Source organism: Palaemon carinicauda, chromosome 27 (genome assembly GCF_036898095.1).
Source record: "Palaemon carinicauda isolate YSFRI2023 chromosome 27, ASM3689809v2, whole genome shotgun sequence".
In the NCBI taxonomy this organism is placed as follows: Eukaryota; Metazoa; Arthropoda; class Malacostraca; order Decapoda; family Palaemonidae; genus Palaemon; species Palaemon carinicauda.
In genome coordinates this window covers 35,768,546-35,788,082 of record NC_090751.1, presented here as the reverse complement: position 1 = coordinate 35,788,082, position 19,537 = coordinate 35,768,546, and the positions used below count along the sequence as shown (strand labels likewise).

The 19,537-nt window shown below is 43.0% G+C and overlaps 1 long non-coding RNA gene across 1 annotated transcript in view; it reads right to left on the bottom strand.

Annotated features, from left to right (window-relative positions):
- Positions 1-8,630: 8,630 nt before the first annotated feature.
- Positions 8,631-19,537, bottom strand: part of LOC137621156 (uncharacterized) — a 33,818-nt gene continuing 22,911 nt past the window's right edge. The window contains exons 2-3 of the long non-coding RNA XR_011040139.1: positions 12,977-13,074; positions 8,631-8,763 (exon numbers count right to left, since the gene is read on the bottom strand). This is a non-coding gene — a long non-coding RNA (uncharacterized lncRNA). The remainder of the gene's footprint in view (positions 8,764-12,976; positions 13,075-19,537) is intronic.

The window sequence follows — 19,537 nt, the reverse complement described above, 5'->3', positions numbered from 1 at the left end:
CACTGACCCTTTTAGCCGAAGCCAAGCACACTAGGAAAAGCGTCTTGAGGGTGAGATCCTTCAGGGAGGCTGAATGTAATGGCTCAAACCTGTCTGACATGAGGAACCTTAGGACCACGTCTAAGTTCCATCCAGGAGTTGCCAAACGACGTTCCTTAGAGGTCTCGAAAGACTTAAGGAGATCTTGTAGATCTTAATTGTTGGAAAGATCTAAGCCTCTATGACGAAAGACCGAAGCCAACATGCTCCTGTAGCCCTAAATCGTGGGAGCTGAGAGGGAGCGAACATTTCTCAGATGTAAAAGAAAATCTCCGATTGGGCTACAGAGGTACTGGAAGAGGACATAGATGCTGGCTTGCACCAATCTCGAAAGACTTCCCACTTCGACTGGTATACTCTGAAGGTAGAAGCTCTCCTAGCTCTCCCAATCGCACTGGCTGCCTCCTTCGAAAAGCCTCGAGCTCTTGAGAGTCTCTCGATTGTCTGAAGGCAGTCAGACGAAGCGCGGGGAGGCTTTGATGAACATTCTTTACGTGGGGCTGACGTAAGAGATCTACCCTTAGAGGAAGACTTCTTGGAATGTCTACCAGCCATTGAAGTACCTCGGTGAACCACTCTCTCGCGGGCCAGAGGGTAGCAACCAACGTCAACCCTGTCCCTTCGTGAGAGGCGAACTTCTGCAGTACCTTGTTGACTATCTTGAATGGTGGGAATGCATATAAGTCCAGATGAGACCAATCCAGTAGAAACGCGTCTATGTGGATTGCTTCTGTATCTAGGACTGGAGAGCAATAGATTGGTAACCTTTTGGTCAACGAGGAGGCAAAGAGGTCTATGGTGGGTTGACCCCAAGTAGCCCAAAGACTCTTGCCCACGTCCTTGTGGAGGGTCCATTCCGTGGGTATCACCTGACCCCTCCAACTGAGATAGTCTGCCAAGACGTTCAAGTCCCCCTGGATGAATCTCGTCAACAGGGAGATGCCTCGATTTCTTGACCATATGAGAAGGTCCCTTGCGATCTCGAGCAGCGTGAAGGAGTGTGTGCCTCCTTGCTTGGAGATGTACGCCAAAGCTGTGGTGTTGTCTGAGTTGACCTCTACCACTTAGTTTCGAAGAAAGCTTTCGAATTTCATCAAGGCCAAGTGGACTGCTAATAGCTCCTTGCCATTGATGTGCATGCTCTTCTGACTTGAGGTCCACAGACTCGAGCATTCCCGACCGTCCAGGGTCGCACCCCAACCCAAATCCGACGCGTCTGAAAACAACACGTGGTTTGGGTTCTTGACTGCTAGGGATAGTCCCTCTCTCAGACTGATATTGCTGTCCCACCATTTCAGGCATGCCTTTACTGGTTCGGAGACTGGGAATGATGCCGTCTCTAACGTCTTGTCCTTGTTCCAGTGAGAGGCTAGATGGAACTGGAGAGGCCGAAGGTGTAGTCTCCCTAGCGAGACAAACTGCTCCAGGGATGAGAGAGTCCCTACGAGACTGTTCCAACTCCTGACTGAACAAACGTTCTCTTTTCAGCATTAGTTGGACTTCGAGCAGGGCTTGTTCTATTCGGGTGGCAGACGGAAAAGCCCGAAAAAACTGGACTGCGAATCTCCATCCCCAAATATAGAATAATCTGGGATGGGATCAGTTGGGACTTTTCTAGGTTGACCAAAAGTCCCAACTCCCTGGCCAGACTCAACGTCCAATGTAGATCCTGCAGACAGCGAAGACTGGACGATGCTCTGAGAAGCCAGTCGTCCAAGTACAGGGAGGCTCGGATCCCCGATAGATGGAGGGATTTTGCCACATTCCTCATGAGCCTCGTAAACACGAGAGGAGCAGGACTGAGGCCAAAGCACAGAGCTCGAAACTGGTACCCCCACATTCCTGTAAACAAACCTCAGAAACGGTTGGGAATCCGGGTGTATAGGAATGTGGAAGTATGCCTCCTGAAGGTCGAGAGAGACCATCCAGTCGCCTTCCATTAATGCTGTCAAGACAGCCTGGTAGACTTCATCGTGAAGTTTGTCTTGACAATGAACACATTGAGCGCACTTGCCTCTTACGTACTCCTGCAGTGAACATGGCTGCCAGATCATTGGAGCCATCCCTGATAGACTTGTTCCTGCAGAGAACGTGGCTGTCAGATTATTGGAGCCATCCCTGATAGCCTTGTTTATGCATGACATAATTGTACAGCAAAACTTCAAACGCTCGAAAAAACTCCTAACAGGAGATGGTCTAGCTCTGAAGCCGACCATAAAATCTTGGAGCGTCTCATGGCCAGGCGCCAGAGAGAGTCTATGAGGTTTGAGAAGTCTATCTGGGCAGAGGCAGGAACTCCCAAGCCGAGAACTTCTCCCGTGTCATATCAGACTCTCGCTCTATAAGCCAGCTTAAAGGTAGGGAAAGCAAAGGCTGTCTCCCCCAAACTCCTCCTGGTGATTAACCAGTCGCCTAGCAAACGTAAAGCTCTCTAAGAAGAGCGAGAGAGCACTAGCTTAGAAAACAACGGCTTCGAAGTAGCTAGGCCTAGTGTAAACTCTGACGTTTAGGCGAACGAGGAGCAGCAGTTACAAAAAGATCCGGACAAAGATCCTTAAAAATCAGCATGATTTATTTAAAGTCCATAGAGGGCTGAGCAGCTTTAGGCTCCTCTCCGTCTGACAGAGTCCTCAAGGGAATATCAGTAGGAGGGGGATCAGCAACTTCCTCATCTGAAGGAACCTTGTCCGACAATTGCCGAGTCTCAAGCAAGGGAGAGACCTGCCGTGGTGGCAATGCTTGACAAGCAGAGTCCACACGCAAAGGAGCAACAGTAGCAGTCAAGGACTCTATGTCATGTAACTGCTTAAAGGACTGACCAGCAACAACAACAACAGGTGCGGGAGGACGCTCGACGTCAACTCGAGACAACCTTGACTGCCTAGACTGAGCAGTCAAAACAACTCTTGACTGCGGTGCTAGACGCTCAACGTCAAAACAAGTCAACTATGCTGGTTGGCGAACGTCCTGAACGTCAACAAGAGCAAGCGGCAGCGGCTGAACGTCCACAAGCGGCTGAGAGTCAACACGGGACTGCATCGAGTGAGGCTCTACAAAACACGATTGACGTGACTTTGTAACGTCAATGTCAACAGGACGAGCAAAGGCTCGTTTGGGCGGCTGACGGCAAGGATCTCGTATCAGCTAAGGGGCGAGGATCATCGTGAACCTGCTCAGCAGAATAGTCCTCCATAAGAGAGGCAAGCTTATTCTGCATGTCTTGCCGTACAACCCATTTAGGATCAACGGGAATGGGTGCGGTAAGAGACGAGGGTAACGTCTGTGACTGCAAAACCTTGCCTACAATAAGACTCTCGGAGCCTGTGTTACGCTTTTGTTTAGGCGGCGAGCAGTCTTCCGATGACTGCATAGGGTCAGAGCTGTCCCAATGGCTACAATCAGGACGCTGGACCTGTCCTGAAAGGACTGACTTTCGCTTTAAGGGCCTCGAAACCTTGCTCCACGGTTTCTTACCCGAAAAGCCTTCGGATGACGAGGAGAAAATGGTCTCGCTCGTCTTATGGTAGGGGCGGTCTTGATGAGACACGCCTGAAACCATAGAGGGAACGTCTGTTCGCTGATCAAGGCCTCTCGAACCCATAAGTCGTACGACATTACTTCTCCCCTGGGCTTGGGAGCTTGCAAGAGGTCTCGGACTAGGCGAACGACAGGCACGAACAGACGAACCCTCGGTCGCAACACTGATAACACTTTGCACAATTATCACTTTATCACTACGATTTTCTGTTTTGCACTTACTTCACTGAAATCGAATTTTTCAACAATTCACATTAGGCATGAATAAAACTGATTTCTACCTGAAGCACGCAATTCTACCCTCATCAAAAGGTTATAATTGCGAAATAAGTCATATAATGTAAGCACATTAATACAAGCAAAAAACAGTAAACATACTGTATAATAAGATAAAAAGATCAGTGGCTGGGGAGGAGACTAAACACTAGTTCATTCAAAACTACGTTTTCAATCTCTCACGTACAGTGCCTTGGGACGAGAATAAAAACTAAAAACGTTTTATCCTTTCTCCCCGTACAGAGACTACAAACGAGAGTAAAAAACTGACTCGAGAACAACGTTACTCGCTTGGGACGAGAATAAAGATCGGAACGTTCTCTCTTCCTCTCTCTCTCTCCGTCTCTCTCTCTCTCTCCTCTCTCTCTCTCTCTCTCTCTCTCTCTCTTGATTTTGCACCGAAGAGAAAAGCCCACTTACCTTTCGTCAATAAACAGGTTATTTGACCAAAGGAAAAAACTGAAAGGACTAAGAAATTGAAAATTAACAAGTTCCTTTAAATTAGTATTTAAAATATTTAAGTTTGAAAGAAGAATGAACAAAACGTCAGAATCGATTTACTCTTTCTGCAAAGTGAAACCGTGATTCTCTCTCTCTCTATCGTAACGATAGAGCGCAAACTGCGTAGCATAAATAAACTAAACGTTAGTTCATCTTTGAAACAGTACGAAGACTATTCAAAGAAAATCTTTCATAAAATATCTACTAAAAAATATTCATTTAATAAGTTTTAAATCATTTGCTCTGTAAAAGTTATTTACGATTGAAAGGGCTCAACGTTGTTTAACTTCGGTTTCCAAGTTAGGACCGCCTACTCTCGGATTAGGGGAGGAATAGGTAAGGTCGCATATAAACAAATCATTAAAATTTATCTTGATGTTTATTATAAATGGAAAGCTAATCGAAGAGGCCTAATAAAGGCGGTTGAGATATAAAATATATAGAGGAAAATCTATAATTAACAACAACAATTTATAACGTGATAAGATAATTGCTAAAAGCCTAAAACACACTTCCGTACTAAGGGAAGGGTCGGCCATTTAAAAGTCAAAGAAAGTCCAAAAAACAATCCAAAGTCATCAACAATTAAATCTATCCAAAAACGAGTTCAAGATTTAAGTTGAAGATAAAACACCTGCACTGCGAAAGCTCAAACCAAAAGGAAGTACTTCACCAAGACTGTTGAAAAACTCCAGGTTAACAGCGAGTAATGGTACGTCTTGTCGATCAGACCGACAGAGAAAAATTGGGTCTGTTTACATGTATATGCGGTATCTGGCCGATAGTTGGCGCTAGTGGGCACACCACAACCTTCATAGCGATCGCTCGCGAGTTTTTGTGTGTTTTTCTGTCGAGCCGCCGGAGGCTCAGCTATTATATATTCACCGGCTAAGTTAAATATTTAAAAATGAACCTTTAACTACCCTACCAACCATGACTAGGACTGATCCCTGACAACTGAGCTGATATGCCAGTACGTTCCACTGACTGGGAATGTACATGGCAGATATCACAACAGCAAGGCAAGCTACTATCTTGTAAATTTGCCCTGCCAATGTACAGAAGGGGATGAGACAATCCTAATCCTACTTGTAGACATATGTCATTATGGTCAAGAAAATCACTCATGAGCACCTTTGTGTGGTCTATCATTTGTTCCCTAACTGTTAGTAGTACCATAAAAACTGCTACCATTTAGGAAAGTATGTGCAAGCAAGATTTATTTTAGTCAACAATCCTAAAAAATGAGCTGTTAAGGTAAATTCCCCATTTTTTTTTTTAAGTTTAATGGTTTAAGAGCAGAAGCATCTTCAGATGGGGAGGAGAGTTCATAGTATCTCTAACAAGGTCATTTTTGTTTTCCAACTACTAAGCAAGGTCTTCATTCATTTCCCGACAAAGCAGTACTAGGACTGAGTGAGGATTGACAAGAGGGTGACCAGTGCCTCTTCAGGTGAAATTAAAGTGAGAAAAGGGCTTCCCTGTGTAGGATGAGCTTGTTCTAGGATGACAGATAACCACCTCAAACCATCTGCCAGGTAGTGCTTAGAAATGAGTTGTTGCCTAAGAGTATATTTAATAAGTCTGTACAATATTTCTGCCCTTTCCCCTCCCATTTCCCTGTTTCAACCATTTTCTTCTTATAGCCAAGTACAACCTTTGTGGTACTTAAAGAGAATTGCTTATTTTGAGTCTAGTGAAAGAGTTTGACCAAGTATTGTTGCCCCTATTTTTGCCATTATACATATTTTAAGGAGTTATAAAGTAATCAAGGGGATGAAAATACTTAATGGAGTAACATTACCAAGTGCAAAAAGGGTCTCCTCTTCCTAATTAGCAGAAAACAGCTTCTTCCATGGGTGTAATGGAAGTGGGGGGGGGGAGGACTTAGTGGGAAACCCCTGGCAATCTTGTGATGGATGTACCTTTTGGCCGAATCGAATCTTTTTCGACATATGAGTATAGAATATTAAATTTGTGAACCTTTCTACATTTCACAAACCCTAATGGAGGTTCAAGGATCCATTTCTCAAAGCATGTCCCAGCTAACGCAGAAAGAAGTTGTCCTACCATTTGAGTCTGCCTTGAATACTCTATCAGAAGCAATTTCAGAAGTTAGAGATTTCCTTTTAGACCACAGTTTGCTCAATGCTCATATGGTTGGAATGACAGTGCCACACCAAACAACTTACTTTCTCCAAAATAATGAAAATGGCAGTCAATGAGGGAGGTGCTGCTGAAAGGATTTTCTATTTTGCCCCAAAATGTAGCCCTTTTGGGGGTATATCAAAGAATTAAGGGATTCAAGGAACTGAAATATTATTTTCCTTTTTACCCTAGCCAGCTTCCAAGACCCCAGTCCTGGGCATAACATAATGGACAAAATATCATGGTCATCAGAGAATTTAGACTATTGAGATTGAGGATTGCATGTAAAGTACTATATACCTTAACTGATTTAGATAAATATAAATAATTCAATTTTATGTGAAACAAATTACGAATAGCCCTTGAACAAAATTGAGGGAAGATGCATCACCCCTACACTCTTCTTGTTTTGTATGGGAAGGTACTGAGTGATGCACCTGAGTGGTAACAGGTGGCTGACTTGTATGATAAAGTACCAAGAAGTGCAAAATCCCAAGTTGGGCTCCGTTCCTGATACTCAGATACAGGCAACTTTTCCCATACGGAAAGGCACTGAAAGTTGCATGATCTCTAAGCCCAGTTGAAAAAAAGTGATCAATATCCGAGCGAAAGCAGAACCAGTCAGGATGGCACCACTATCAGTATGAATTCAATTCAAATATGTGCTGTCCTGTAGAGTTGAGTCGATGATAACGAAACAAAACCAAGCATATGAAAAACCAAAGATTGGTCTATGGTGCACATTATTACACAAACCCAGAAGAATCCATAAAAACAATCAAATCTGATGTGGGAGAAAGTACTGACCAAACCTATTGTATTTCCAAAGAAGTTCAAGTTCTGTACAGGAATGGTCAAGGTAAGTTCTGTCCTGTGAATGTTTATGTACATGTACACAAGCATGAGCATAAGTGATAACCTAAACCAAACAACCGGTAGGTCATTTAACCAGCTACGCTATCAAGAGAGGGTAGAGGTTGTCACTGCCTTTAGAAGAATAATGGTCATAAGAAGACCTAACAATAAGAATTTTTTCTTATATAAGGAAACCTTAAGGGTCTTCTCCGTACATTTCCTGCCATCTGGAAATGGGAAGGAAGACATAGAAGTAGGGAATAAAAATAACGGCTCTTGTATCTCTCACATTTCTTAATCACCAAATGTAATCATTGTCATAGTAGGCATCCTCGAAACAACAACAGCAGCAGAGTAACAGGAATAAAAAATCTCACACAGAAGTACTGAAGTAATAAGTTCCAAAAAGACTAAAGCCGTAGGAAAACTTTGCAGTGACAAGGTGTCCCATGAAGACATATGTTGAAGCCTAGCTAAGGTAATTGCCTTCCACAGTTCCACAATGGTATGTAGTTCCCTCAAAGTTTGAACACTGAAGCAGCAGGAGAGACTTCCATTAAGGACATCCAACAATGTTCACAGAACTGGCACTACACCATCCACATTCCTGGTTTTAGGGATTGGTTACAATCTCCATCATGCACACAAAGCCACAAAGTGAGCCTTTTGATTAAACAAGTGGGGATCGAGAGCAATCAAGTTAAAGTTCAGGGAAGCGAGCACTTCTGTCCTCTACAAAGCAACACACATATTTCCTTACTTACTTATTAATTGACCTAAAATAATTCATCTTCTCAACACGCTTTCTAATCCCAATTTAAAACTCCAGAAAAAGACTGCTAAAATACATTATTACAAGTTAAGATGAGTTTGTAAGACTGTCACAGAGCACAGCAATCAATAAATTGTAAGCTCACATATTACTTACTCAGACCATTCTGGCCTTTAACAAATGCTATGTCATGTACAGTATCATTGTATCTTCATCAGAAAACAAATAAGAAGCAATAGTACTAATTATAAGTAGCTATACAGTATGCATAAATACCAAAAAGAAAATGAAACTGTGTATGGGATCCTAACTGGATTTTCCTAAATTGGAAAGTAATTTCAGAGGCAAAACAAGTCCTGACCATTTCGTTTAACTTTCTTGCAGAATTTTTGCAGATAAAAGTCCCATGTTTCAGTAATTTACATGAATAAAAATACCTATACAATATGTACAGTATATATATCTTACCTCATATTAAAGGATAGTACAAGAACTTTCAGTCTGGGATACAGTTCGTGCTTCCCCTCCTCCAGCAACCTCAGATGCAATAGTTGCTACCTCTTCATAATTAGGAAATGCCATTGTTTCTAATTTAGAATGGACAGCTTTGCCATCAATCTTCACTTCAAAGGAAGCTGGTAGAATGGAAATAAAAGCACAAGTTAAACCTTTAGTAAAATAGAGTTGACTGAATACAAGACAAGTACTGTGAGAGAGAGAGAGAGAGAGAGAGAGAGAGAGAGAGAGAGTTGAATTATGTCTGGTGTTAGAATTGTAGAAGTGATCGAATTACATCATGATTCATTAGGAAAAAGAACACGGGAATTTGTTGAATTTTCAATGCATTACAGTACAGAAAATGTAATGGCTACTTTGAGAGTTAATATGAACTGAAGGTGGCAATTTCACAGACTCAACAGTGACTATAAATGATGAAGCAATACAAGAAGATTATCATTGTTATTATTACCAAAATCATTACAATATCATCATAAATACCGGTAAGTTTAACAAGACCAGCGAGTCTCAATTCTAGACTCTAGTATGGCTAGTCTCCAGTATCTGATCTTGAATATAATAGAAGAGGAAAAAAGAGAAAGTTAATGAAGTTTGACAGCCATGAAAAAAGATACTTAATGAAATCGCTGAAATGCAAAATAAAGTAAACAATGATAAATGTCCTGTGGGCTATGATAAAGGTGATGGGAAATGGCATCTAACTTCATGTGGAATCAAATTAAAAACATATTTTTAAACTGAAAGATTATAATGATAAACTGCATTCCTGAACTTTGCAAAGGTATATGTTACAGCAAACATAGATACACAAGACTAGTTTGTCATCCACATTGTCAATAAAAATTATACACTACAAACTTTTAAACATATCTTCACTATAACAACTCACAAGTTCACATACAAATAAAAACAATGAATTAAGGCAATTTTTAAATGTCAATGTCAGAGTCCCACAGGCCAGAAGTGAGGATTCAAATTGAATAAGACTTACTCTTCTGTCATGAAAATTAGACTAAACATATTTCAAGGAAGAATTCATCTCTCCTCATTTCTATTCGCAACACTTGCCATCCAGAACCAAAAGGGATTTTGACAAAGGAAAAACCTATTTTTGGGGAGATGCTGTGTGGACTCCAATGACTTTCTTGTAAAACGGAAGAACATGGAATCCAATGTGGCATAAATCATCAAAGAAATACTACAATCCCTGCTCTAGAGCCAGTGTATCAACGTGCAAAGTACAACAGTGTGTGTGTGAGACCAATGAGTTCAGTCAATAGTGAACTCGTCACAGCACCTCCAACACAGAAATAATCCCTCAAAATCAATGCTACTAGTACCCTAACTTGTACCAAGCAGCCATCTTCCATACTTAGAGTGGAAATTGAACATCTCTCTTCCCTACATAAGGCTAGGGAGGAGAAAGGTCTTGGAGACCACAGAACACTTTTTTTTGGGGTTAATGTGCTCAGCAACCTCCTAGGACTGATACCAGAGCAATAGCAGAGTAGACTCATGTACCATAAAGAACAACCCCCCCCCCCCCCGCAACAACCAAGCAAACAATTCAATTATGAGTGTACGAATATATCTGACACCCATCTTCTCTGGGACTTAGGGGTTACTATGGATTAGAATCTAACACCATGCTATTTTACTTTATTCACAATCTACACAAACACACAATCACCTATATTTATAGCTTTACCTTACATATTACTGTACTTTTAACAATCATGTGGTGACTGACCATAGTGTGACCTATCACCTGGTGAGTGATCTTGCAGTGAATGATTGGATGGAGATTGATTATGCAGAGACCTAAGATTGTGTTCCCGATTATGCCAATATGTGGGAATGTCTTGTCACTCGTAAAAGCAAGGAGACCGATAACTAGTTCCTCACATACAACCACAAGCCAATTTCTCTCCCTTCTGCATCAAATTATCCTTAGCGAGAGACATTGAGATGTACCTCAATCATCCGGGGGAAGGAGTTTCCCCTTCATCTTGCCAACAGTACATGTGTTTGATTCAGTATCAGATCAAGCACCAGTAGCAAGAATGTTAAGCCCTTACACTGCATACCGAGAAAACTTCCCGGTCTGGGTTGGTCTTTAGTACCCCAACATTTCTCTTATACATAAACGAGGCGATATTGGTCGGAGTCTCACGGGATTCCTGTAGATTGATCTTCCTGGATAAATACTTCTTTTTCTGGGCAGCAGTGAAGTACAGTAGTAGAGTCCAAAAGCTCTGCCAAAGATGAGAAAAAAGATGAGGTCTTGAAGACCAATAACAAAGATCCCCTGGAGGAAGAAGCCACAGGGGCCTCTCCAACAGCAGTTGAAACCAAATCAACAGGTGTCACATTGTCCAGCGCCTATACAGGTGGAGTAGGAGATGGGAGAGATCCAATGGGAAAAGCCTCTTTAGTCTTGGCAGAGACCAACACCAACTCCTTCAGCAACTTTCCTGTCAACAAAGCATCAGCGATACCCTAAAGAAGTCTTAATTTCCTCAGGTCCAGATCATTGTCGTCATCATCAGTCAGAATAGCAACAGGCAAGCCTCAAGGAAAAGGTGAAGAAGTACTATTACCTTTAATTGGGGAGAGTGATACTTACGCCTTCCCTAAGGAAAGCCTTGAGATCAAGACAAGATCTCCTCCCTTCCACAAAATCCTCCCGAGGACCAAACCCTAAAGGAATCAAGGACACACAGCACATACAGCAGTATAGGAACAAAAGAAGAAGCTATAAAGCTTCCTCAGCATCAATTGAGGTGTCACCAACGAAAATACCGATGAATACCTATTAGCCTTGTTCTTCTTTTTCTTGGTCAACTAAACCCAATACTGTATAATATAGAGGTGGCCACGACAGCAAAAAAAAAAAAAGAAAAAAAAACAAACAAACAAACAGGCAGGTGATGAGGATCTACAGCTAGTTTAGAGATATACAGTATCTGCTATACATCTTTCCAAGTTTCCCTAGACACAATAAAGTCAAACACATTTCTCCATTGTAAGTGTAAGGAAAAGAAAAATAATAAAACAGCCAAGCCTGGTGAGACACCAAAAGTAAAAAATTTATGTCTAACCAACTGAAAACTGGGCAGAGCTTACCTACCCCATTGCGGTAGTTATACTGTAACTATCTCGCTAAATTTTCAAAGGCCATTCCAACTTTACTGAAGTCATACTCCTATTAAAGGACAATGGTTTATAATTGTGTAGGAACAAATTGCCCTCAAGTGAATCACAGTTAGTGCCAGAAAAGAGACTCAAAAGAGAAAGATTCCAAGGAGGGCAGTTAACACTTCTTCCTCCCCTCCTCACCACCTTTCCACTTGATTCATCCACTTTCCTCAACATAGGTAATGTGAAGTTCACTGCTCATTTATTCCATAATTATTCACTTATTCTGCCATTATTTTTTATTCTTTTATGAACGGTACAGTACAGTATTTTAATATTGCAAACTTAAGTCTAAAATTAACCCATAATAGGATCAACCTTGGGTGGGGAATCAACTAATGCTTATTCCATTCATTCTCATCGGGGAAAAGTGATTCGGAGTTCGAGCACAGTTTAGGAATGAATTATGTTTGATCTCTGAGGTATCACTGTAATGAAATGCAAAATTACAAAAAATTATAAACTTCAAAAAATGCCAATAATAAAAAAAAAATCAATGTTTTAAACTTAAATCATAAAGAAATCCAATGTTATCTAACATTTCTAAACTCGAAAGAAATGAAGAAAATCCAGTTACAAAGCATAATTTAAAAAAATACTAAACTACAGAACTTGATGCTGGGTTCTTCTCATATTATGAAATTTTAGTATAGTACACATTATTACTAAAACGGAAGCATACAAAAATATACAAAACTTCATTGGGCAGTAGAATTCAAGTTAAAGGACACCTTGTTATACTGTAAATCATTTTTACCTCATTTTTACCAGTGTAGTAGTATACTACCTGAAGGCTGCTATACAAGGTACAGTGTTTAACCATTAAAGTGTTACAGTACTTGGTAATTTTTCATAACTAATTATATCTATCATTTATACACTAATGATAATAATGGCATGTAAGTTTTTCTCCTTCATTAAAAATTATATGAAACAAGATTCCCTTCAACATCAAAGTTCTAATAACACAAAAAAAATCTCTGGTATTGAAACGTATCTCTAACAAGTTTCTCCACAATATTAAAGTTCTACTTTTTTCTGGTTGATAACAAGACTTAGAAATACTGTACTGCAAAGGACAACTATGCCAACAATGACACAAAAAGGCCAATAGGACAAAAAGTAACTTACTTGAACGGCCCACTGTGCCATTAACTACCGCATCAGGAACTTTTGCCTTTATAACCTTGGCCAGCTCCTCATAGCGGCTCCCATACCCTCAGGAGTCACTGAAAATATCAAAATAAATAAATCTCTAATTTTCAAAATTAGAAACTTTACATGTATCAAGGTTAAAGAGCAACTTAGGAAATAGATGAATAACCCATATAGCCAAATCCCCAAAGACAATGCAGAACAAATTTCAACTTACCATATTTGCTGTGATGTTCAGAATTTTATACAATTTTGGTTTATCCAATCATATGTATCTTTAAAGAATTGCTATGAAGTATAAATTGCATGGGTTAACTTCACATGAACAATATGCAATCTTGATTAAATTACTTCCATCCTTTCATATTTCTGTTCTGACAATTCCCAAGGAGAAATAATTGGTTTTAAATGTTTCAATTTATTATTCCATGATTAATTTTTCCAAATACTTTGGTATTTTGTTACTATAAAATGCTTTATGGTGGTTACTAAACCTTATTGGTGAGTTTTTTGCCATTATGTGGTAAATCTCTAACAGAATGTCTCCAACTGAAATCATAAATTTCAGCTATTGTATCAAGAGTCAGTGTACTGTAATAAGATAAAGAAATACTATAAAAAGAAGTATATTATATCATTTAATACAGTAAGCAACACAACATTTGCAATAATTTCAAACTTGCAGGAAATGTTTTTATGTTGAACAGGCTGACATAAGTCTTTTTAGAGTTTATATATGAAATATGTTATTTTCATTAGTAAAATAAATTTTTGAATATACTTACCCGATAATCATGTAGCTGTCAACTCCGTTGCCCGACAGAATTCTACGGAAGGGATACGCCAGCTATCACTATACTAGAAGGGGGTGTACTCACCAGCGCCACCTGTGGCCAGGTACTGCAGTACTTCTTGTTGACACCACCTCAATTTTTCCTCGGTTCACTGGTTCTCTATGGGGAGGAAGGGTGGGTCAATTAAATCATGATTATCGGGTAAGTATATTCAAAAATTTATTTTACTAATGAAAATAACATTTTTCAATATTAAACTTACCCGATAATCATGTAGCTGATTCACACCCAGGGGGGTGGGTGAAAACCAGTGTATATGACTAAAGGATAGCTAAGTATCCCGTATTTCATATAATCAGTAATTCAGAATAACAATGAAATAATAAGTACCTGGTAAGGAAGTCGACTTGAACCGTTACTCTGCCTTTAATAAGTTCGTCTTCCTTACTGAGCGCAGCGTTCCTCTTAGGAGGCTGAATCAACTCTAAGGTGCTAAAGTATACAGGGCTGCAACCCATACTAAAGGACCTCTACACAACCTCTAACCCAGGCGCTTCTCAAGAATGAATTGACCACCCGCCAAATCAAAAAAAGGATGCGGAAGGCTTCTTAGCCTACCGTAACAACCCAAAAAACAACAATAAAAGCATTCAAGAGAAAGGTTAAAAAAGGTTATGGGATTAAGGGAATGTAGTGGCTGAGCCCTCACCTACTACTGCACTCGCTGCTACGAATGGTCCCAGGGTGTAGCAGTTCTCGTAAAGAGACTGGACATCTTTAAGATAAAATGATGCAAACACTGACTTGCTCCTCCAATAAGTTGCATCCATAATGCTCTGCAGAGAACGGTTCTTATTAAAGGCCATCGAAGTGGCTACGGCTCTCACTTCGTGGGTCCTTACCTTCAGCAAAGCAAGGTCTTCATCCTTCATTTGAGAATGGGCTTCTCTAATCAGAAGCCTTATATAATAAGAAACTCCGTTTTTGGACATGGGCATCGAAGGTTTCTTGATTGCACACCATAAGGCTTCTGACTGTCCTCGTATAGGTTTTGACCTATTAAGATAATATTTCAGAGCTCTGACAGGGCAAAAAACTCTTTCTAGCTCGTTACCCACCATGTTGGAAAGGCTAGGAATTTCAAACGATCTAGGCCAAGGACGTGAAGGAAGTTCATTCTTAGCTAAAAATCCGAGCTGTAAAGAACATGTTGCAGATTCGGATGTGAACCCAATGTTCTTGCTGAAGGCGTGAACCTCACTAACTCTTTTAGCTGTTGCAAGGCAGACGAGAAAAAGAGTCTTGAGGGTAAGGTCCTTGAAGGAAGCTGACTGGAGAGGTTCGAACCTAGGAGACATAAGGAACCTTAAGACTACGTCTAGATTCCAGCCTGGAGTGGATAAACGACGTTCTTTTAGAAGTCTCGAAAGATTTAAGGATGTCTTGAAGGTCCTTGTTGGAAGAAAGGTCCAAACCTCTGTGGCGGAGAACTGAAGCCAACATACTTCTGTACCCTTTAATCGTAGGAGCCGAAAGGGATCTCTCATTCCTTAGATGTAATAGGAAGTCAGCTATTTGGGTTACAGAGGTATTGGTAGAGGAAACTGCATTGGCTCTACACCAGCTTCGGAAGACTTCCCACTTGGATTGGTAGACTCTACGAGTGGATACCCTCCTTGCTCTGGCAATCGCTCTGGCTGCCTCCTTCGAAAAGCCTCTAGCTCTAGCGAATCTTTCGACAGTCTGAAGGCAGTCAGACGAAGAGCGTGGAGGTTTGGGTGTACCTTGTCTACGTGAGGTTGACGTAGAAGGTCCACTCTTAGAGGGAGAGTCCTGGGAACGTCGACCAGCCATTGTAGTACCTCTGTGAACCATTCTCTTGCAGGCCAAAGGGGAGCAACCAGCGTCAGCCGTGTCCCTTCGTGCGAGACGAACTTCTGAATGACTCTGTTGATGATCTTGAACGGTGGGAATGCGTAAAGGTCGAGATGGGACCAATTCAGTAGAAAAGCATCCACATGAACTGCTGCTGGGTCTGGAACTGGGGAACAGTACAAAGGAAGCCTCTTGGTCATGGAGGTGGCAAACAGATCTATCGTAGGCTGACCCCACAAGGTCCAAAGTCTGTTGCACACGCTCTTGTGAAGGGTCCATTCCGTGGGGATGACTTGATCTTTTCTGCTTAGGCGATCTGCTGAGACGTTCATGTTGCCCTGAATGAACCTCGTTACTAGAGTGAGGTTTAGACTTCTTGACCAAATGAGGAGGTCCCTTGCTATCTCGTACAGGTTCCTCGAATGGGTCCCTCCCTGCTTGGAGATGTAAGCCAAGGCTGTGGTGTTGTCGGAGTTCACCTCCACCACCTTGCCTAGCAGGAGGGACTTGAAGTTCATTAGGGCCATATGAACTGCCAGCAGCTCCTTGCAGTTGATGTGGAGCGTTTCCTGTTCCCTGTTCCATGTTCCCGAGCATTCCTGTCCGTTCAAGGTCGCGCCCCAGCCCGAGTCTGATGCATCCGAGAAGAGATGAAGATTGGGGGTCTGAATCGCTAACGATAGGCCCTCCTTGAGAAGGAGGTTGGTCTTCCACCACAAGAGAGTGGTCTTCATCTCTTTGGTGACAGGAATAGAGACTGCTTCTAGCGTCAAATCCTTGTCCCAATGAGCTGCTAGATGGAATTGGAGAGGGCGGAGGTGGAGTCTCCCTAACTCGACGAACAGGGCTAACGATGACAGGGTCCCTGTTAAACTCATCCACTGTCTCACCGAGCAACTCTTCCTCTTCAGCATGCTCAGGATGCATTCTAGGGCTTGGCTTATCCTTGGGGCCGATGGAAAAGCCCGAAAATCCTGACTCCGAATCTCCATTCCCAGGTAAACTATGGATTGGGAGGGAATGAGCTGGGACTTTTCTAAGTTGACTAATAGACCCAGTTCCTTGATCAAGTCCAAAGTCCAGTTGAGACTCTCCAGACAGCGACGACTCGTGGAGGCTCTCAACAGCCAGTCGTCTAAATAAAGGGAGGCTCTGATGTCCGATAAGTGGAGGAATTTTGCAATATTCCTCATCAGATGCGTAAACACCATAGGAGCTGTGCTTAGGCCAAAACACAGGGCTTGGAATTGGTACACAACCTTTCCAAAAACGAATCTCAGGAAAGGTTGGGAGTCTGGATGAATAGGAACGTGAAAGTAAGCGTCTTTCAGATCCAACGAGACCATCCAGTCCTCCTGCCTGACCGCTGCTAGGACCGACTTCGTCGTCTCCATAGTGAACGTCTGCTTGGTGACATAAGCATTGAGCGCGCTGACGTCCAGCACCGGTCTCCAACCTCCTGTCTTCTTGGCCACCAGAAAGAGACGGTTGTAGAAGCCCGGGGATTGATGGTCCCGGACTATAACCACTGCCTTCTTCTGTAACAGGAGCGACACCTCCTGGTGTAACGCTAGCCTCTTGTCCTTTTCCTTGTAGTTGGGAGAGAGGTTGATGGGAGAAGTGGTCAGAGGGGGTTTGCGGCAGAATGGTATCCTGTAACCCTCCCTTAGCCACCTGACAGACTGGGCGTCTGCACCTCTTCTTTCCCAAGCTTGCCAGAAGGTCTTGAGTCTGGCTCCTACTGCTGTCTGGAGAGGAGGAGAGTCAGTGTTTGCCTTTTGAAGTCTTGGGACCTTTCCTAGACCTGCTCCTGGAAGAGTCTGGACGGGAGCTTCCTCGGCTGGGGGCTCTGCCACGAAAGGGCGGAATAAACCTTGTAGCAGGAGTATCAGCCACTGGGGTGCGGTAAGTCCTGGGAACTGAGGGAGCAACCTTAGTCTTACGAGCTGAAGAGGCCACAAGATCATGAGTGTCCTTCTGAATCAGGGCCGCAGACAAATCCTTGATAAGCTCTTCGGGGAACAAGAACTTAGAAAGCGGAGCAAAAAGGAGTTGAGACCTTTGACAAGGTGTGATGCTGGAAGAAAGAAAAGTGCAAAGTTGCTCCCTTTTCTTAAGAACTCCTGAAACAAACATTGATGCAAGCTCGCCGGACCCATCCCGAATAGCTTTATCCATGCAGGACATTATAAGCATGGCTGAGTCCTTGTCCGCAGGGGAGGTCTTCTTGCTCAAGGCCCCCAGGCACCAGTCGAGAAAATTGAAAATCTCAAAGGCACGAAATACACCCTTTAAGAAGTGGTCTAAGTCGGAAAAGGTCCAGCAGACCTTAGAGCGCCTCATCGCTGATCTACGAGGAGAGTCGACCAAACTTGAGAAGTCAGCCTGGGCAGAGGCAGGGACTCCCAAGCCTGGTTCCTCTCCTGTGGCATACCATACGCCCGCCTTAGAAGTGAGCTTAGTAGGTGGGAACATAAAGGAAGTCTTCCCTAGTTGCTGTTTGGACTGCAACCAATCCCCTAATATTCTTAAAGCTCTCTTAGAGGATCTAGCAAAGACGAGCTTAGTATAGGCTGACTTAACAGGTTGCATGCCCAGCGAAAACTCAGATGGAGGAGAGCGGGGGGTAGCAGAAACAAAATGGTCCGGGTATACCTCTCTGAAAAGAGCCAGGACCTTACGAAAGTCAATGGGTAGAGGAGAAGACTTGGGTTCCTCCACGTCCGAAGAGGGATCTAGGTGCGCAGCTTCCTCCTCAGAAACCTCATCACCAGAGTGTAGCGAAGTGAGAGGTAAAGTAACAGCGGTATGCTGAACAGCAGAATCTGAACAAGCGGGTGCATAAACACTTGTGGTTTCATCCTCAAGTCTCTGTTGCTGAATTAAAACCTGAGGTTCAGGCTGCAAAGACTGGTCAAGAAGAGTAGAGGAAGGTAGGCGCATGGGTTGAGGTGGCTGACTCCTAGCATGAGCTTCCTGTCTCAAGAGTTGCGCTTGCTGCAAGGGTTGCGGATGCGCAGTAGCAGGTTCCTGAGGAACGAGTTGAGGTTCCTGAGGTGTGAGCTGCGAGAGTTGAGGTAGCGGCTGCGCAGAACTCAGTTCCTGTCTCGCGAGTTGAGGTTCCTGAGGAGCTAGCCTTAAGAGTTGAGGCTCTCGCCTTGAGGAGAGTTGAGGTCGCTGCAGCGAGAGCTGAGGTGGCTGCCTCATGGATGGAAGAGGTTGTCGTACCTCAAGAGGTTGTTGCCTCGATGGTCTAACCGCAAGAGGAAGAGGAGGAAGTAAGGCATAAGACTCCTGCTCCCATTGTTGAGGTTGTCTTAAGGAAGGCGGAGGTTGCTGCACACCGCTGGTAACTGGCAACTCAGAACGCGGTAAGGTAGCCTGAGGAACCTCAACTTCGTACGCCTGGCAGACTGGACTGCGGTGAGGCGGAGCGCTCGCAGGAGGAGGTGTAACCTTCTCAGCCTGAAACTCACGCATTAAGACCGCAAGCTGTGACTGCATGGACTGCAGCAAAGTCATCTTGGGGTCAACAGACGCTAAGGTCTGCTGAGGCAAAGCCTTAACAGAAGATGAGGTCTGTTGAGGCATCGCCTTACCTCTCTTAGGAGGTGTGCAGTCACCTGATGACTGCGGAGAGTCAGAGCTAATCCAATGACTGCATCCAGGTTGTAGAACTCTTGAGGTCTGGACTTTACGTTTAAGAGGTCTTGAGACCTGAGTCCAGCGTTTTCTCCCCGACATTTCTTCTGCAGACGAGGAAAATAAGGGCTCAATCGTCTGCGGGTGGGAGTGACGGTCTCTGTAAGACACGCCCGCAACCACCGAGGATACTTCTGTGCGCCGATCAAGGCCTGCCGAACCCTTT